Raw genomic sequence first — 18,771 nt, 5'->3', positions numbered from 1 at the left:
CAAGTCTCGTCTTTCCCTGCACAATTAATTTACTTCAATAATTGAAAGAGTTATTATTATTGTTATAGATCATGGCTCGAATACCAACAATTATAAGAATAATTAAATATTATTATCAAATAAAATATTTAAAAATATTTAAAACATTTATTAATTTTTAATCACCGTTAAATAAATCTAAAAAAATCTGTCTTTTTCTAATTCCTATTTGATCCAATCACCTGTGAGGGGAACCTCGACTTGCGCTCCCTACTATTTGATCCCATTCAGCTTAAATCTCCTGCGCCAGTGCCTGACGTAAGCCCTCTATTGCCTTCAAGCTTCCTACGTACCAGAAATTTTAATTAGCTACTTTCTTGATCCCTTTACTTATCATGAAGATTTGATTTCTAGTTGAGTCATGAAATTTTGAGGTATAGCTCGTGTTATCTGCTCTCTGCTATATTTGTTTTCCGTTTTGGGCCCTACTGCTGACCCCTCTCCTCCTCCTCCAGGTCATGTAGCAAGCCTTCTATTGCCTTGAAGTTTCCGACGGACCAAATTAAATAAGGTAGTTTTTGAAACCCTAAACTTAACTTGAAGATTTGATTTCTTCTTTTGAGTTATCTTGTCTCTGCATCTGCATCATTCTAGTATATTTAATTTTCTGTTTCCATTCCTACTGCTCGTTACTGTCTCATCTCATCATACTATCTCTCTTTTTACTTTGTTGAGGAGATTTTTTTTTATAACAGCTATCTGTTTAGTTAAGTGGTAGACATTTTGGTTAAACTGCTATTTCCGGCCGCAGTCTGCTGCTATTGATGTGAAATTTGTTCACATTACTATTGAGGTCTTTGGCAGTGGCCGCACACTGCAATGCCACAGCAATTTGAAACGCTGATCAGAATGCAGAAATTTGTCTCTCTCTTTTCCTTTTCATTTTGTTACAGTTAATAGAAGGTGGTTAAGGAAATAATGATCTATACCGCGATTGACAACTTCTACTTAACAGATGAGCAGCTAAAGAACTCACCGTCAAGTAAAGATGGCATAGATGAAGCAACTGAAACTACACTAAGAATCTATGGCTGTGATCTCATCCAAGAAAGCGGAATATTACTTAAATTGTAACAATTTCTTTACTTTTGCGTTTAATTTTAGTTATATAAGTCATATATTATAAGGATTTTTTTTGGTTACTTTCGATTTCATTAATTTTGTACCTGCAGGCCCCAAGTTGTCATGACCACTGGCCAGGTTCTTTTCCATCGTTTTTATTGCAAGAAATCATTTGCCCGCTTTGATGTCAAGGTTAATCTCTTTTAATAATTTCTTTGGCTGTTTTAAATTGGGAGCAAGAGAAGAATCAGTGTTAGTTATCTATGATTTTGTTTTGTGTATGAAGAATTACACATTTGAGTTGTAATGGTGGTGTTTCTTTCTGCATCAAAATTAGAGGAAAGTCCTAGGAGAGCGAGGCAAGCAATCATAGTTTTCCACAGAATGGAATGTAGAAGAGAACTTAGCAATAGACATTTGGACCTATATTCAAAGGTGAGATTGATACGTTCATTATATGGACAAATTGAGCACTTCCTTTTCAGAACATGTTGTCTAGTCTTTCTTCATAGTGATTATTCCATACTTTCTGTTTGTTATTTGCAGAAATTTTCAGATTTGAAAGCAGAATTGAGCAGAACAGAAAGACACATACTGAAGGAGATGGGTTTCGTTTGCCATGTTGAGCATCCCCATAAGTTCATATCAAACTATCTTGCAACCCTTGGAACACCTCCTGAGTTGAGGCAGGAAGCATGGAATCTCGCAAATGATAGGTACTTTTGCAATGCAATCACCAACCAATCACAATGTTTCTCTTGTTAGTGCATGTTGTGTTTGCTTATTTAGTTATTTTACATAATCAGTATTGACTGCTGTGTTCCGTATTAATTCTATATGCCAAGTGTTTGTATGTAAACCAAAATGGCTCTGCTGTTATGATTAGTTTATATTTGAAGTTATATAGCAACTTCAATTCCCAATTGTAACTCTGTGGAGATAGGTATTGGGATTTGTTCTTACTAGTATGTTACAGTCCTTCCAGTGAACCAAACAATTTCACTCGACAACCATAGAACATTGATTTGAAAATATAATACCAAGCATAATGTTGTGGACCAGATATTTTCTTTAACTGGAATTAGGAAAATGACATTACCAGAAAGGGGGAATTTCAGATATTTACTTGATTGCGCATAACTCTTAAGAAGAGGTTCAACATTTTAGAAATCTTGAAAAAGAAAATCAGGTTTGATTACAAATCAAATGTAGATTATAAAGATTCCATTGATATAATTTTGAATTCCAAGTGGTTATATACTAGTAATTTTCTACCTGTGATTTATGCCAAGTATTGACATAGAAATGGACGTGGATGATGTACTGCTAAATTGTAATTGCTTTGAAATTCTGGTTGCAGGTAACATGTATATATTCTTTTTGTTTCTTTTTTATCTCTAATGGTTTGAATCTTCTGCATTTAAATGTTTTTGTGTGAATTGATTTTTCTAGTTCCGTATTTGGGTAACATGATCTATGAATTGCCTTAAAAAGGTCCTTGCTAGTGTTTACTTTTATAATAGGATTCTTTACATTTAAATGGAAGTTCTAGTGTATCTCATTTTTAGTTTTTGCTGTCAATTACCTGCTCATTGAACCACTAGCATGTTATTACTCTTTCTTTTGGTGGAACTTACTCTCTTTTCCTGTATTTCTGTTTGTCAACTCTATTTAAAGTAGCTTACGTACAACCTTGTGTGTTCGATTCAAGAGTGAGGTCGTGGCATGTGGGGTTGTATATGCTGCTGCTCGAAGGTTCCAAGTACCTCTTCCTGAGAATCCACCATGGTGGAAGGCTTTTGATGCAGAGAAGTCTGGAATTGATGAGGTTTGTAGGGTTCTGGCTCATTTGTACAGCCGTCCCAAGGCTCAATACATTCCTGTCTGTAAGGACGGAAAACCATTTACATTTTCCACCAGGTCTGCAGATTCACAATCTCAGACTACTCCAAAGGTAAATCCGACTTTTAGTTTCTCCCCCCCAAGTTTCACTGGTAGGACGCGCTGCTAAAATATATGTTTTTGAATTTTTTATTATATCTCCAAGCGCATGGTGATATATGCAGAAAGTACTGCTAATGTCTTCTCTAGGTGGTCAGCTGGATCACTAATTTTATGGTTATGTACTAATGGCTACACCTATGGCATGAAAGTAAGGGTAGCATTGAGGAATTCCAGAAGTTTATTATATGATATAGCTACATCCGACATAAATGAGCACTTTAGGGTAATCGAATCAGGTCAAGTGAAATTCTGTTACTGTTTTGCAGGAAGTTCCCCCGAGTCCGCTATCTAATAATATGTCAATGCTTCAGACAACAATGTAGTTGCAACTGACACGGAAACAGAGGGAGCCAAAGAAGTTAAAATTAAAATGGCTTTTGACAAGCTGAAAGAATCCAAGCAGAGTGACGATGAATCCAAGAGCATGCCTACAGAGGGTGATACAAGAGAAGAACACAGGCATAAATCCAAGTCTGAGCATAAGACAGAATCAAGTGGAGAAAATCAAGGACTGGGACAGAGAAAGAGAAAGAGAGAGAGAAGCGAGAGAGTAAAGGCCCGTGATCGTGATAGGGCAGATATTCTGACAGGAAAGAGAGCGATGAGACGGAAAGGGACAGAGATGAACTCAAGGGTCGAGGTCATCGATCGAAGGATAGAACAAAGGATTCAGGTTGTTTGTTTTAATCTTGTAACAGATGGATTCTATATTTCTGATTTTGACTACTACCTCGTATATGATTTGTCTAACCAAACCAGTAACATCTATGATCTTCTATCAGGAGGGCATTTTGAAAAATCAAGGCACCACTCATCACGTGGTATGTTTTTTTTTTTTACCTTTCCACAAAGTTTCAGTTTCACTATAGATTAGTTCACAATCTGAACCTTTTCTCTTTTCAGATCGTGATTATCGTGGCTCATCATATTCGTCAAGGGAGAAGGATCGTCACAGACACCACTCATATGCATAGAACAATCTTCAAGGTGATTCATCTTTGTACATTGTAGCCATAAAGCTGTTGCATCTTTGCACATTCAATTGCAGTCATAGGTTTGTTCTGAGCAGTTGACCATCCGCGTTTGAGTTGGACCATCACCCAATCAATTATCACCACTTATAATGTTACCCTCATACTAATTGTAATTAATTAATTAATACTAATTGAGTTGTAATGAACAATTTTTATTGCCTCTTCCGATCTTCAATAGCCATGTTTTGGGATGAGTAATAATTGAGTTGCCATTGACCTACATTTTTTTAAAGAAAAAAATATTGTACATATAATACTGTCGAATTTTCTACACTGATTTATTTGTAACCCTTTCAATCTTAACTAACATTATTCTATCCTAATTTTCAACTAAATTAATATTTGGTCGGTGATTTTGTAACATCCAATTTAGGGGTTAAATTTAAGAAATTATAAAGTGGTGAATTTAATTAGTATTTTGGAAGGAATTGGAGATTAAATTGTAACATTTCAAGTTGGCAGACCGTTTTAAGAAGTGCATGGAAGTTCAGTGACTAAACTCATGGTTTACCATTTTTATTATGAGTTGAAATAAATCCCCATTCCGTATGTTTTTAGAAATTTTTTCAGATTTTCCCTTTCTGATCAACCAACTTTCAACTTCGATCTACTCGCCGTTGACCTCCGATCGACAAGCCGAAACCACATCGTGTTCGTTGTAACCGAGGAACAAAACCCCTCAAACCTTTCGTCGTGAATCATCGCCGTTCGTCGTGAATTTCAGTCGGAAGTATCGTCGGTAATAACTCGGTTTTAGTTGGTTTTCATAGATTCACGACGATCGGGTCATCCGTTTACGACACCCCACCATCGTGTTCCTTGTGCCATTCTGAGTCCACCTGTGTCCTCCCTTTTCTCCGGCGGCGGCGGCACGTGAGGAGGTGAAGCGGTCAAAGTTTTCGATTCATTGAAATTGAGATCTCTACCGTTCAAAAATTGAACCGAGCTTGTAAGCATCTCGAAATCGCTTAAAATAATTTTTTAGGAATTTTTTCGGGAATTTTTCGATATCAGGGCACTGTTCACGCGCCCCACGCGCCGCCACTGCGCGTGGGGAAGGAAAAATGACCGGTTTGACCGGTTTTGGTACATAGTTGACCGGTTTGACCAGTCATAACTTGACCCGACCCGACCCGTTGACCCGACCCGACTCGACTCGTTGACCGTGACCGGCGTTTTGACCACTGTTGACTAAAACTTTGACTGGCTTTGACTGGGCATTAAACGACCTTTGACTTTGACCGAGTATGCCTATCCTTACATTTTTCGACGTTCCCAATCCAATTCTATCCGCGTTGACCACTGTTGACCAAAACTTTGACTGGCTTTGACTGGGCATTAAACGACCTTTGACTTTGACCGAGTATGCCTATCCTTACATTTTTCGACGTTCCCAATCCAATTCCGCTATCCGTTTTTCGAAATTCGAACCCGAAGGCCTCGAAATCGCCGGTCAAACCCGTTGACTTTGATTTTGACCGAAAATTCTAAATTTCCGAAAAGTCATATTTTATACTTTACGTCCTGAATCCGAATCCGAAGTCCGTTTCGCCAAATTCGAACTCGGTAAGCTATTTTTCACTTATTTATCACCCGATTCGATCCGTTTATCGCAATTAAGCTCCGTTTCTGATATAATTTATGTTGATATGTATCTGAGAAATTATTGGAAGTTGAATTGAAGATCAAAGGCGTTCGAATGGGATTTTTATGGTCGATCAGTATTGCACGGAAATCGAGGTAATACTTTACTACCTCTTTATGCTTTATAGAACATATTGGTATTGATAAATGCATGAATGGAAATGTTTGGTCTCGTATGTATAATTAATGAAGATCTACACTAGATACTAATACGGTAGAAAGTAGGTAACTGAATATGGCTCAGATTACTATTATAAGAAATTGGAGGACAGATGGAATTAAATTACAAGTTCTTGAATTAAGTGATAAAAGAATCAACCATGGATATGTAGATTATAATTTATCTCATTAAAGGTACTTAGATGATAAATTATGAGAATATTTCGATTAGGTAAAATTACGAAATTGCTCTTATGTTGGAAAATGACAAGAATTGTCCCTCGAAGTGGATTAATAAATCTGAAAAGAATTGTTGATCTCCTAAAACTATTGATGTGCATAAGAAATGTTAGTTTTACTTGAAAATTATGGATAATCGATTTTTAACCCCAAGAAGGTTTATACTAGATACTAGAAGTCTTTTAAGGAATCATTTCAAGATCAAAGAATGTTCGATGAAGCAATTAATCATAGGATCTCTATATTATATTATTTTCGTTAAGAGCTAATATCGAAATTATCTGGTTAAGAAATTACGAAAATGCCCTTGAGAAGTAAAATAGTCAGAGTTGACCCTGAAAGAGAAAGCACTTTGAGGATTTGTACTTAACTCGATTAAGTACAAAGTTAATTATTAATATTCTGTCTTTGTAAAGAAAAATTCATAATATTGCGTTTGTAAAATCCGAGAAGGCACTTGACCCGAAAATATCCGAGTTATGAGTAAATACCTGAAGAACAATTTATCGGAGGGTGCTCTTTTATCAAAATTATTCGAACGGACTAGAATAGATGATAAATTGGAATTAAATAATAAGACCGGATGGAGGAAAAAGATTGAAATACCGTGGATGTGTAAAATAACCAAATTACCCCTGTAATGGAAATGACCCAAGAATATCACCAAGCTCAGGAATAATGGGATATCCTTGAGCTCTGTTATGATTGGAATAAAACTGAAAACCAAAATGACCAAAATACCCTTATGGCCTATGTTAAGTAAATGTCTTGGATTAATTAAGGAATCCAAGTAAGCATAGGTATTGGACTACCTTTAAAGGTAATGGAAAACAGTTTAAGTGAGTATATCAACCCTAAAGCTATGTCAATACCTGAATGGCATAGATATTACTGGAACATGTATTTGTCTTCTCAAGTTTGGCTCGATGATAAATTTTCGAAGTATTCAGCTAAGCTCATCTCTAGATCGTATTCAATACTAAGAATTGGACGTTTGTTCGACAAATCAACCACGAAGACCAAATTGAATGGAATGGAAGTACAATATGTATCTGAAATTCAGGAACGTTTGAATTACTCTGGAAAATCCTGAAGTAACTGGAATGGATATGACTGCTAAATGAACTAGGTAACCTCAACGACTGAGGATTTAATAAGTGATTTGGATAAGTCTGAAAACTCTGATGAGTTTACGTAGTGTACAATTACAATGGGTTATGAACAAATTAATCAAGTACGTCAGCATTCCATGATATTGTGGAAACGTGGAAATGAAATAAAGACATTGGAAGATTTATTCAGCGATGATTCCGAAAATGGTCTACAGACAAGAATTTGTGGTATTAAAGAGTAAATACCTTAGAAGGAAAATGAATTGACCAGTCGACATACATTAGATGATTCATGGTTGTAAATTAATTTACTAAACAGACGAGCTGCGAAACTAAAACCTGTTGCCGGATTGGGAAGGATGTCGTTGGATATAGAACGTGATGTCGCCGGAGAGAGTGATAGATGAGATGGAATGAGTTGCGATTTAGGATTTAGTTTATGATTTCATGTTATATACCCAAAATTTCAGTGTTGTGATTTACAGATTCTCGTTGCGATTTACGGATTATCGTTGCGATTTACAGATTTCGTTGCGATTTACGGATTATCGTGCGATTTACGATACGCGTTGCGATATACGGATACGCATTGCGATTTACCCATACGCGTTGCGATTTACGGATACACGTTGCGATTTACGGATACGAGTTGCGATTTATGTGTTCGCGTTGCGATTTTCATATTCGCGTTGCGATTTTTGGAAAATCGCAATGCGAATTTGTACTATCGCATTGCGATTTTCAAGAATCGCGTTGCGATTTTGGAAACTGATTTGCGATTCTGGGGATCGCGTTGCGATTTTGTTGGTCATTTTGGCAAATCCAAAAAAAGTTGGTTAAAATCGTATATTATAACTTTTTTTTGGTCACTGAGGCGATTTTCTCAATTGGAAAATAAATTTAAAAAACCAGAGGCCTATGCTTCTCCTTCCTCCTCTTCTTAGGTTCTTCCTTGCCATCCACCACCACTATCTCTCGCTCTCTTTTTTTTAATTATTAAAAATTTGTTAAAAGAAAAGATAAATTTAGCTTTTTCCCCCTTAAGAATCCTTTAGTCCTTGAACTTTACTTTCTTTTTCAAAGCAGCCCTTTGTTTCACTTCCTTGTTTTATAACTTCAAAAGGAACACAGAACTCTGACGGACCTATTTTAGAGTTATAATTTTAGCCCTTTTTTGGGAGGGTGAAAATGGAATCTTCTTCCACGATATAGACAAGAAACTAATGCCACTTGGCTATTTGTCAGTATGGATAAGCTTGATTTGCTTTAGAAGGCGGCGTCGGTTTCTTCAGCAGATCCTCCTTCCATGTAAAATCTCCTTTTAGTTCAAATATCATTTTATTGGCCAAAGATATAGTTTTCCTTCTGGGTTCTTTTTTGGCGTCGAAATTGTAGCTTTAGCTTGGTGGACTCTTTTTAGTTGGTTCGAAATATTTAAGAGAAGTGCAAATTTGGTTTATATTATAGGGAAGCAAGGATTTTGGGGTTGTTCGAATTGATTTTTGATTCGATTTAAGTAGAAAAATCTCTTTTCATCCTTTGAGTTGGTTCAACTTTTTTTTTTGGGTTGTATATGGTTCTTGTTGAATATCCATAGAGAAGACAGAGTTTGTATTGAAGAGGGGAGTTTTTGAGGTGGTAAGAGTAATGTTGTCTAAAACTGATCCAATGGAATCGATTTCGAATTCGATTCAATTTGTAAAGGAAGCACTTTTACCTCTTGAATTGGGCATTAAGAAAACTGCAAAAGATGTTGAATGTTGTTTCGGGGTGTCAAATAATATAGGAGATAATGTTGAATTGATTGCCCAATCGAATGTTAGTGATAGGAATGGTAAGGTTCAAATCTTTGGTATGAAGAAGAGAAATGGCAGTTTTGGTAGTGGTGTTAATGATGGGCAGTGCCGTGTTGGTAGTGAAGAGAGAAAAAAAGCTCTACCTATGAAAGTTCCCGTCAAGGCCTTTATCGGAATGTTTTCACCGGTAAATGACAAGAACAATGAGAAGGTTGAGGTGGTTAGGAAAGGATTGAAAGAAAAGGATGCGGATAGAGATGAAGGGTCTTGCATGAATTGCTTTCAGTTTGCAATTACTTGGTCGGTGTTGGTTAACAGTTTTGTCCAGGCTATACCAAACTCATTTAACTCCGGTAGGAAAAGAATTCGGAGAATGAGTGACAAAGATAAAGGGCGTAGACATTCATGTACTCATGACATGAAATCAAAGGCTTCAGTTGAGTGTAGGCATAGTGAGGCAAGGACTCATTTTAGTGAAAAGAATGAGGGTTTGGAACATAATGATGGGAAACATGAACCATTCGAATGTTTTATAGGACTTATTCTTGATCAATTGACTCAAAATCTTCAGAAGTTTGATCATCTTCTACAGGAAAGTAAACATATGCATCATAATTGGCCCCAGACTCCATCTCCACCCCCTCGGTTCGAATACTTTAAATCAGTGACAAGTATTTGGGAAGGTAAAAAGGTTGATGTGAATGGTTTTTTAGGAAATTTGAAGTTTGCTAGAGTGGGAGGTGTTCCATCAGGTATGGTTGGAGTTGCATCTCAAGTGAACGAAGAGGGTGATGATGGTGTTAGTACTGGGAGTAGGGTAGAAACAGCTGTTAATTCCCCACAGAACCTGGCCAGTGGGATACTTAGCATTCCTCTATCAAATGTGGAGCGTTTGAAATCCACCTTATCCACTGTCTCACTAACGGAATTGATTGACCTTGTACCACTTTTGGGGCGCTCTTCACAAGATCATCCTGACAAGAAGAAATTATTCTCTGTCCAGGATTTTTTCAGATACACAGAGTCTGAAGGTATCATTTTCTTCTTTTCTTGGTTTGGTTCCTCGAATAGCAACATCAATAAATATTTTAGGTTGTAGACTATACAAGTAGCATAATTCTAACCGTAGTTTTCTTGGTTTGGTTCAAGGAATATCAGCAAAGAAATATATTGTTCTGTTGACTATAAGTAGCGGAAGCCGTAATTCGAATCATAATTTTCTTTAAACTCCGTAGAAACTAGTTAGTTTTGGACTTTGTTTTTGGTTATCACCCTTCCCTGATTCCTAACTAATTTTTTTTATATTATTATTATTAATATTTTTTTTGGGGGGGGGGTGGTTCAAAGACTTTTCATTGATAGGTTTTTATTCTTCCTTCTCATTAATAGACTGGTCAGTTATCAAACTTTATGTTAAATGAGTTCATATCCATTGAGTTCCCATGGCATTAATTTTAGGTTGGGTAATTTACCATGGCCTAATTTGATTATCTATAGTTCAGTAAAATAGCTATGAATTAATTTTACTTGTACATTATTCTTTTAGGGAGAAGGTTCTTTGAAGAATTGGATAGAGATGGTGATGGACAAGTAACCTTAGATGATCTTGAATTTGCTATGAGAAAAAGAAATTGCCACCGAGATATGCTCGGGAATTCATGCGTCGCTCTAGAAAGTCATTTTTCAAAATCATTCAATTGGAAGCAGTTTTTGTCTTTGATGGAACAGAAGGAGCCAACTATTCTTCGAGCCTACACTTCTCTCTGTTTAAGCAAGTCTGGGACCCTCCAAAAAAGTGAAATATTGGCATCACTTAAAAATGCTGGACTTCCTGCAAATGAGGACAATGCTGTTGCTATGATGCGATTTTTGAATGCAGATACTGAAGAATCTATTTCATATGGACACTTCCGCAATTTTATGCTTTTGTTGCCTTCTGATCGCCTACTTCAAGATGATCCTCGGTGAGATTAATATTTCCATCTGAATTATCTATAGGAAGTCTAGTTGGAGCTCAAGGTCTAGTTTTATTTATTATTGGCTTGCCTTTTGTTCAGGCTGCATCGTTTAGAACTTAAAAACTATAGATTGGATCATGGTTACCAAAATTGAGTTTGTAGGTCCGGTTTGTGAAATTGTTTGTTTACTGCAGTACTGCTTTGTGGTTCTTGGTCTGGACACTTTGTTAAAAATGTTATTGTTTCCTATGATCAATGCATATGTTAGTATAAAATTTTGGCACCAGGCCTTAAGGTTATTACAAAAGCTGAACCTTCCTTTTTTCCTTTGCAAACATATAGTTTTGCTTGCACATGCACTCTTTTGCACTAATTTCTGGTGACTAACTTTCGATGATTTCTTTTGTATTACATACAGGAATATCTGGTTTGAAGCTGCAACTGTTGTTGCTGTTGCACCGCCTGTGGAAATACATACTGGAAGTGTTCTTAAATCTGCATTGGCTGGAGGTCTTGCATGCGCACTCTCCACATCTTTACTGCACCCAGTTGATACTATAAAGGCATGTTATTCAGCTTAGTGTTGTTACATAATAATATAAATTTTATATTTTGTATCATTCCCTGTAACGGTATAAGAGCATCCATATTTTTTACATCATTCTACTCTTGTGGACATCTACTAGACTCTGTAACCATCTATCTTTTGCAAAGACGGATATGCATTCTGCATGTTAGTGTTTATTTGTCAGTATGGAGGACGGAGAGCTCATTTGTGTCACTCACTTTCATAACCATTAATGTTCTTTCACATATGGTGGAAATAGTTCCCTTGTGATACTTATGATATATTGGTTTCTCTCGTAGATGGTTTTTATTGAAATTTTTGGTGCTTGCTTTTCTTCAAGATAACCCGCTAATGTTGTTGGACACAACCATTTTAGTTGTTACATATATTTTTTGGAAGCCATTCAAGTACTCCATAATTTGATAATGTTCCTCAATACCTGAGTTTTTCCTGGTTTTATATATATATATATATAGTTCAGGCTTTGGCCAAATTGTGCAAGTTATGAAATGTTTTCAACTTAGTGCACAACTAGTTCTATGAGTCTTCTTGTCGTCTGCTTATTGGGTAATGTTGTTTACTTTGATATTTGTCGTTACTTGATAAAGGCATCTTCTTGCTAGTTCTAAGTTCCCCTCCAGACTCTTCACCAGTCCTTGTTCACGATAAAAAGAGAAATGCTTCTTTTCAGTGCTTCTACTTTCAACACTAAAAAACTTGAGCAAAAGGAGTCAAAGTGTTCATGCTTAAAGATGCATGTCGTCTTACTGAACGGCTCATTTTTCTGTTCATCTTTGGCTATGCCATTCTCTTTTGTGGAATACATCTTGTGACAATCAACAGGGCTTTTACTGATACTTTTTTTTTCTGCTTTTCCCGTTTTTGTTTTATCAGACTCGGGTGCAAGCATCAACCATGACCTTCCCAGAAATTATTTCAAAGCTTCCACAAATTGGAGTACAGGGGTTATATAGGGGTTCAATCCCTGCAATTCTTGGACAGTTTTCAAGGTTCTATATATTTTTGTTGTTTACCTTGTTCTTTTCTTTATTTGGCTTTTGTTTGTGCCATCGTTCTAATTGGCTTTCTTTCTACATTGCAGCCATGGCCTGCGAACTGGAATATTTGAAGCAAGTAAGATTGTACTGATCAATGTTGCTCCAAACCTTCCAGAAATCCAGGTAGTTCTTGTTGCACTATTATTCAATTCCGAATATGTTTATTCAATATAATTTTGAAAAGTAACATCCAACTTGAAGTTCTGTTTACCCATCACTCTGATTTTGAATCCTGTTGTTATTTTGTTGTGTTTTTATGTGCTCAAGATCTTAGCATGCTTGGTATGTGCATCTGAATGTGCTTTGGCTTTGGCTCTCTTTATTTGCATGCAGAAGGAGCTGGTCTTGCACAGCTAATTTACAATTTTCGGAGAGGAATGGTTTTTTAAACGTCTGTTATTGGTATATGAGATATTGAATTAAAACTTGTATTTACATGATATGCAGGTTCAATCCATGGCATCATTCTGCAGCACACTTTTGGGAACAGCAGTGCGGATTCCTTGTGAGGTACTAAAGCAACGTTTGCAGGCTGGCCTTTTTGACAACGTTGGAGAAGCTCTTGTTGGTACTTGGAACCAGGATGGTCTGAAAGGTTTTTTCCGTGGAACCGGGGCCACTCTTTGTCGTGAGGTGCCATTCTATGTTGCTGGGATGGGTCTTTATGCTGAATCCAAAAAGGTATTGATTTTTGTCTTGAAATCGAGTATTTTTATTGCTCTCGGGTAATTCATGGTGAGTGTATGCAATTTTTCATTTCGGTTCTGCATCTTGTTTTAGCTCGCCCAACAAGTTCTCCGACGGGAACTGGAACCATGGGAAACTATTGCTGTGGGAGCTTTATCTGGAGGGTTAGCTGCTGTTGTCACTACACCTTTCGATGTCATGAAACTAGAATGATGACTGCTCCGGGGGGGCACCAATATCGATGTCAGTGGTAGCCTTTTCTATACTCCGTCACGAGGGACCTCTTGGCCTCTTTAAAGGAGCCGCACCCAGGTTTTTCTGGATTGCTCCCTTAGGCGCTATGAACTTTGCCGGCTACGAATTGGCAAGGAAGGCCATGGTAAAAAATGAAGAAGCGGCTATGGATCAACTCTCCCAAAAGAACTTGGCCAAAATCTAAGTAGGCCCCAACTCCTTGGAAGGAAAAGAACATAATCTGGAGATGTCCTCTAGATTTTTTGTTAGTGTCAAAACTAATTGAACGCCGTTTGGAAAATTTTGGGCTCTTCGGTATGGTAGCAGCTTCAAATTTAATTTGTTGACACCACCTTTCTTTTCGGGTTAAAAACTTTGTATTTCGAGTACATTTTGAATACAGTTTCCATCTCTCTTGTACATTAATTTGTAGTAAACGTTCTTTTGTCAGTTGAGGAATAATCGTTGAAGTTGAGCTCTAGTTACAAACAAAGTTCAGTCCAAAGTTCCAGTAAAATATGTGGTTCGGTTGATTAAGTTTGTTTATAATCAGGATTTATTTGATCGGAAATAAGACAGATGAAAGAATGTTGCCCATGGAAATGGATGCAACTTGAATGAAAACGCGTCTTACAATATCCACTTTAGTTCTCAAGTGGATTATTATTGGATCCCAACATTTCCAACAAAAAGATCAACCAAATCAACACAAAATGAGGGTTTTGGTAATCATCATTTGGTGTAAAACGGAAGAAGAAACAAAGTTCAACCGACTGTTTTCTTGACTCATATTACCAAAGATGTCTCAATAGCCTCAGTTGTCGTTCCGGATTTCATCATCAAATTTCTTTTTCAGCTCGGGGTGTTTCTCGAAGTACTCGTCCGCTGTCATGGTGCTAATCTTTTGCTGTTCAAATAAAGGATAATTTAAAAAATAAAATCAACAATTGCAACCACAGTCTACAGTTACAATAAAGAAGCATTCATTAGGGGAGCAGTTTGCGATTACCTTTAGTTCTTGTACCTCAGCAATTTCTTTCTCCAAACGTTCAGACTCTTTCAAAGATTTCTCTTCTTTTCAATTCAACCAACTTGTAAACACAAGTAAATACACATATCACATACAAAAAAAAACCTAAGACAAAGTTAAAAGCGGGTCAAGCATCTCCATAGTAATCACCAAGGCATCAAATTTTGGTTTGTATTGAGGAGTGGCTGTGTCAACAAACTTGGGGATCTCAACACCTTCACAGCATATAAAAGGTGTAAAGAAGATGAAATTCAATGTAGGCAAAAAGAGAACAATGAATACAAAACCCTCAAAATACACACATAAACAATACAGCTCCAAAAAATGATATAATCAAGGCAAAGAAACTACACTATTTAATAAGTTATACCCAACCAATATGCCAAGGAAGCTTTGAAATTGGAGCCTCATTAATATGGTTAATTGCTAGGCGGTGATCAGGGGACATCTTACTGTAAGAAATTTGAAAGTCTTTTGGTTCAGTGATTTGAGCAAACCATTTTCCTTTATAAAAAAAGGCCAGATTGAACTTCATCTTATATCAAACATCCAAAGCACAGAATAATGAGAGTCTCGGTTAATCTGGAGAATCTGATTACCATAGTATTAGTATGAAATGAAAGATCTACGCATGGCATGTTCCAAAAACCATTGCAGCATTTTACAAGAGAATCAAATTTAAGAACTTCCTGAGCAAATTGTATAACAACCATAAATGCATCATCCTTATTTGGCAATTGGTTCTGTCTTAGCTTTTAGATAATCAATGCAAAGTTGGAAATTGTCTAAGAAAGATGAAAGATATCTGCAATCAAAGAACGGCTGTCAAATTCAATTCCCCTTCCCTAGTTTTTCACCCCAAACAATGAAACGAAAGAGTTTAAGCAAAAGTGAATCCAAAGCACAAATTGAGGAAGCTGCAACCATGGGACGACCTCAAATACGAGGCATGTACCCATTTATGCTTTTAAGAACCTACAGCAGATCCAAGCATTAAGAGAACAGAAAATAAACCCAAAACATAACAATCATCAAATAAACTTACTTTCATAAGCCTCTTTGTACATATCTACCAAGCGTGAGACGATTCCTTTTCTATAATATTCTCAATCAATAGGTTCAGGTTCCTGCTTAACAAAATCAGATTATTACCAAGTTAGGATTCACAGTTGTAAGAATATTACCCAAGCACAAAATGAATAATCAACCTAATGACAAAAAAAAGTCTTCAAAAACAATTATCTTTCAATAAAATATATTAAAATTACCAAAAAATCCATCAAAACCCTGAAGATCTAATATAAATTAATCCATTTAATTCAAAAGGCCAAAAAAAGGAATCTGATATTAGAAAAAGAGAACCCTAACCTGGCTGAATTTGGTCTGCAAAGTGGAGTTAACTTCATCAAAAGTGCGACGAATAGTGGCGAACTCTTTGCAAGCCTCATCGGAGACCAAAAGCTTCGCCATCCCTTCCCAATCAATGTTCTTTGACGCTTTGAAAGCCACATCGACTACTTCTTCCCTGTTCCGCTCATTTTTCTCGCACTCTAACGCTTCCCAAAAGCAATTCTTTTTCCTCCAAGTTCTAGGTGATGACTGATAAGAATGGCTGCTGCTTCTCGTTAGCGAGATGAAATGATATTTAAATGAGAAATTTCGACTCTTCGTGATGGACAAAATTGGAATTTGAAGATTTTACCCGACCGGTTCGATCTACTTATTTTGGGCTTTATTCAAATGCCACTAGTCCAACTCGTGATATATGGGGTCTATGTGTCAACCAATTGGATTGTGTTGGACTTTATTCAAATACTTGTTGTCCAACTCATGATTAATCCACGGTTAATTCGGTTTAATTATCGATTTCGAAAATAATATTTACAAGTAAATGTTTACCACATTCTAGTTGAGCAAATATGGTGCTAGAAAAAATGGTAGGCGTGGATATTCCCAGGGAAACAAACCGGTTAATTCGGTTCGATCTGCGAAACAAATACGCTTGTAGCTGATTTCTGTTGGTAAGAATGCTTTCTATCATGTTATGGTGTGTTCTAAAACCTACAAAGCTCATGATACTGATGTTGACAAAATAACCACAATATGAACATTCCTGTCGAAGCATACGGATGCCAAACGCAAAACACAACAAACGTGCTCCCAATGGACAACTCATTATTATCAACAGTTTCGAGTTACAACACATCGTGCAGAACATCTTGGATAAGATAAAAAACCAACTTGTCGCATAGAAACTAACATATGAAAAACAGATAACTGTCTCCCTACCCCTTGGCCTCAAATCGTCGACATATGAAACCAGACGGTTTCTCGTTACCTCTTAAAGTCGCAAGCAGCATTAACAAGTTCAATCAAACATCATACGAAAACAAATCAACAACCAGGATTTCAATCAGTTCTACTTGAATTGAATATCCGATATTTATAGAATGGAGGCAATATTATTCTCCACTAGACGAAGAAGACGAAGAAAATTATCATCCACTGATATCAAAGCTGATACACCTCAGGAAGCTTAAGACCAAAACTTGCAGCTGATTTTCCAAATACTCTTTTCATTTCATCCGACCTATCTACCGCAATGTTGTAAGTGAACAATAATTCCTGCCAAATAAATAACAAAACGCGAAGAAAATCACATTTGTTTCTTCTAGAAAAAGTCTTCCATTTAGAAGTACAAAAATGATGCGCTTGCTGGTAACATGGAAGTATATAAATACCATAGTCCATACAGGAAGGATAAGAGAACAGTAAACCATAACTAATATAATAGAGAAATCAATGACAGCATCTTAAAGCCTTCTATTAATCCTTGGATGAAAAGAAAGCCGTGTATATATCCACGTCTTAGAGAAACCATGCCACATTCCCATCAAATGTATCCAAATGTTGGATATGGTCTTCCAAGAACCATCCCAAGAAAAACTTTTGAAATGATTGAAGATTCCCGTGTTAGGACTGTAATAATGTAAGCATGATAATAACAAATGTAAAATAATCACAAAATAAATATCACCAAGATTTAACGTGGAAAAATCCTTTCGGAAAAAACCACGGACAGAAGAACAGAAAATTCACCATGTCAAAAAAGAGTACAAGAAGATCTCTGTCTCGTGATTTAGGGTTTAATCAACTTACATCTTAACCCTAATCCTAATATCTATTCATAGGGATAAGTTTAGGGTTTATAAAGTAAACTTGCATAGAAAGAAATCTACTCAAATTTATTCTCCTATTCTTCATCAGCGTGCAAAGGGAAAGTAGAGTTCTATACGTATTTAACTTATAATTTAAGTGAGTTTCTTCCTAACCATCTTGGGTTCGATCAAAAAGAATTTGGGTCACACAACTAAGTGGCACAAAGCTCATATCCCACACATACAACCGAGTCCACCTAGCATAGGTCCAACAAGCAACAAACAATGCTAAACTAGTAGATTTAGAATCCTTTTGATTTCTGGTTTTCCAGTTTTAATTTTATTTTGAATCAAGAAGCGATAGGGCATTTCAATACAAGTATAAACATATCTTTCAATAATTTGAAATAAATTAATAAAATGAGTTTCTATTACGTATACACACTTTTAAGAATTCTAAAGAAACGTGAAAAATAGCAACAATCAGAGGGAGTTTAAGCATATCATGGAAGGATAGCAATTACCTTGTGATGATGCACACAGTTAAGTAAATACGTATAATTATTGGGAAGCTGGATCCTTTGGGAAACCAAGGAAGGGTCTGAAAGTTGACTGTTCTTTCTGAATTGTTCAGTTTATACTCGCTAAAATGCTTCTTATACTCTTCTTTTCCAATGCTTTTTCACTGCTTTGAGAAGATCACGATATGCTTTGAATGCTTTCAAAGCTTGCTGAGAACCCATTGTCGAGCCCTTTAATTTTTATTTATTTTTTGTTTGTTGGGGGGGGGGGGTTCACAATGTCAACATTAAGCGATGTTAACACTCTCTCTCAGGCATTTTATCGAACAGTACGAATAAGTTAACAAGTCTGGTTGAGATCTACTCTTCACCAATTTCACTTTTAAAACAAACCCAGAAATTGAAATGGCCTAAACTAAAGATTAACACAAAACATGAAAGAAGAAACCAATAATGAAGTTCCCAAG

At 36.4% G+C, this 18,771-nt stretch overlaps 1 long non-coding RNA gene and 4 pseudogenes across 1 annotated transcript; 2 read left to right on the top strand and 3 right to left on the bottom strand.

The window, feature by feature from the left end:
* The first annotated feature begins 235 nt into the window (after positions 1–235).
* On the top strand, positions 236–4,080 carry LOC120161672 (annotated as a pseudogene).
* On the bottom strand, positions 562–1,088 carry LOC120161673. The gene is made up of 2 exons (XR_005519495.1): positions 931–1,088; positions 562–594 (listed from the first exon to the last, which is right to left on the bottom strand). It is a non-coding gene; the product is annotated as an uncharacterized LOC120161673 (long non-coding RNA).
* A 4,270-nt stretch (positions 4,081–8,350) lies between the features above and the next one.
* On the top strand, positions 8,351–13,996 carry LOC120161815 (annotated as a pseudogene).
* Positions 13,997–14,175: 179 nt separating this feature from the next.
* Positions 14,176–16,312, bottom strand: LOC120161572 (annotated as a pseudogene).
* Positions 16,313–16,908: 596 nt separating this feature from the next.
* Positions 16,909–18,770, bottom strand: LOC120161573 (annotated as a pseudogene).
* Between the last annotated feature and the right edge of the window lies 1 nt (position 18,771).

Source organism: Hibiscus syriacus, unplaced genomic scaffold (assembly GCF_006381635.1).
Source record: "Hibiscus syriacus cultivar Baekdansim isolate YM2019G1 unplaced genomic scaffold, ASM638163v2 tig00111402_pilon, whole genome shotgun sequence".
In the NCBI taxonomy this organism is placed as follows: domain Eukaryota; kingdom Viridiplantae; phylum Streptophyta; class Magnoliopsida; order Malvales; family Malvaceae; genus Hibiscus; species Hibiscus syriacus.
The sequence above is the reverse complement of the archived record's forward strand: the minus strand, read 5'-3'. Positions and strand labels throughout refer to the sequence as shown.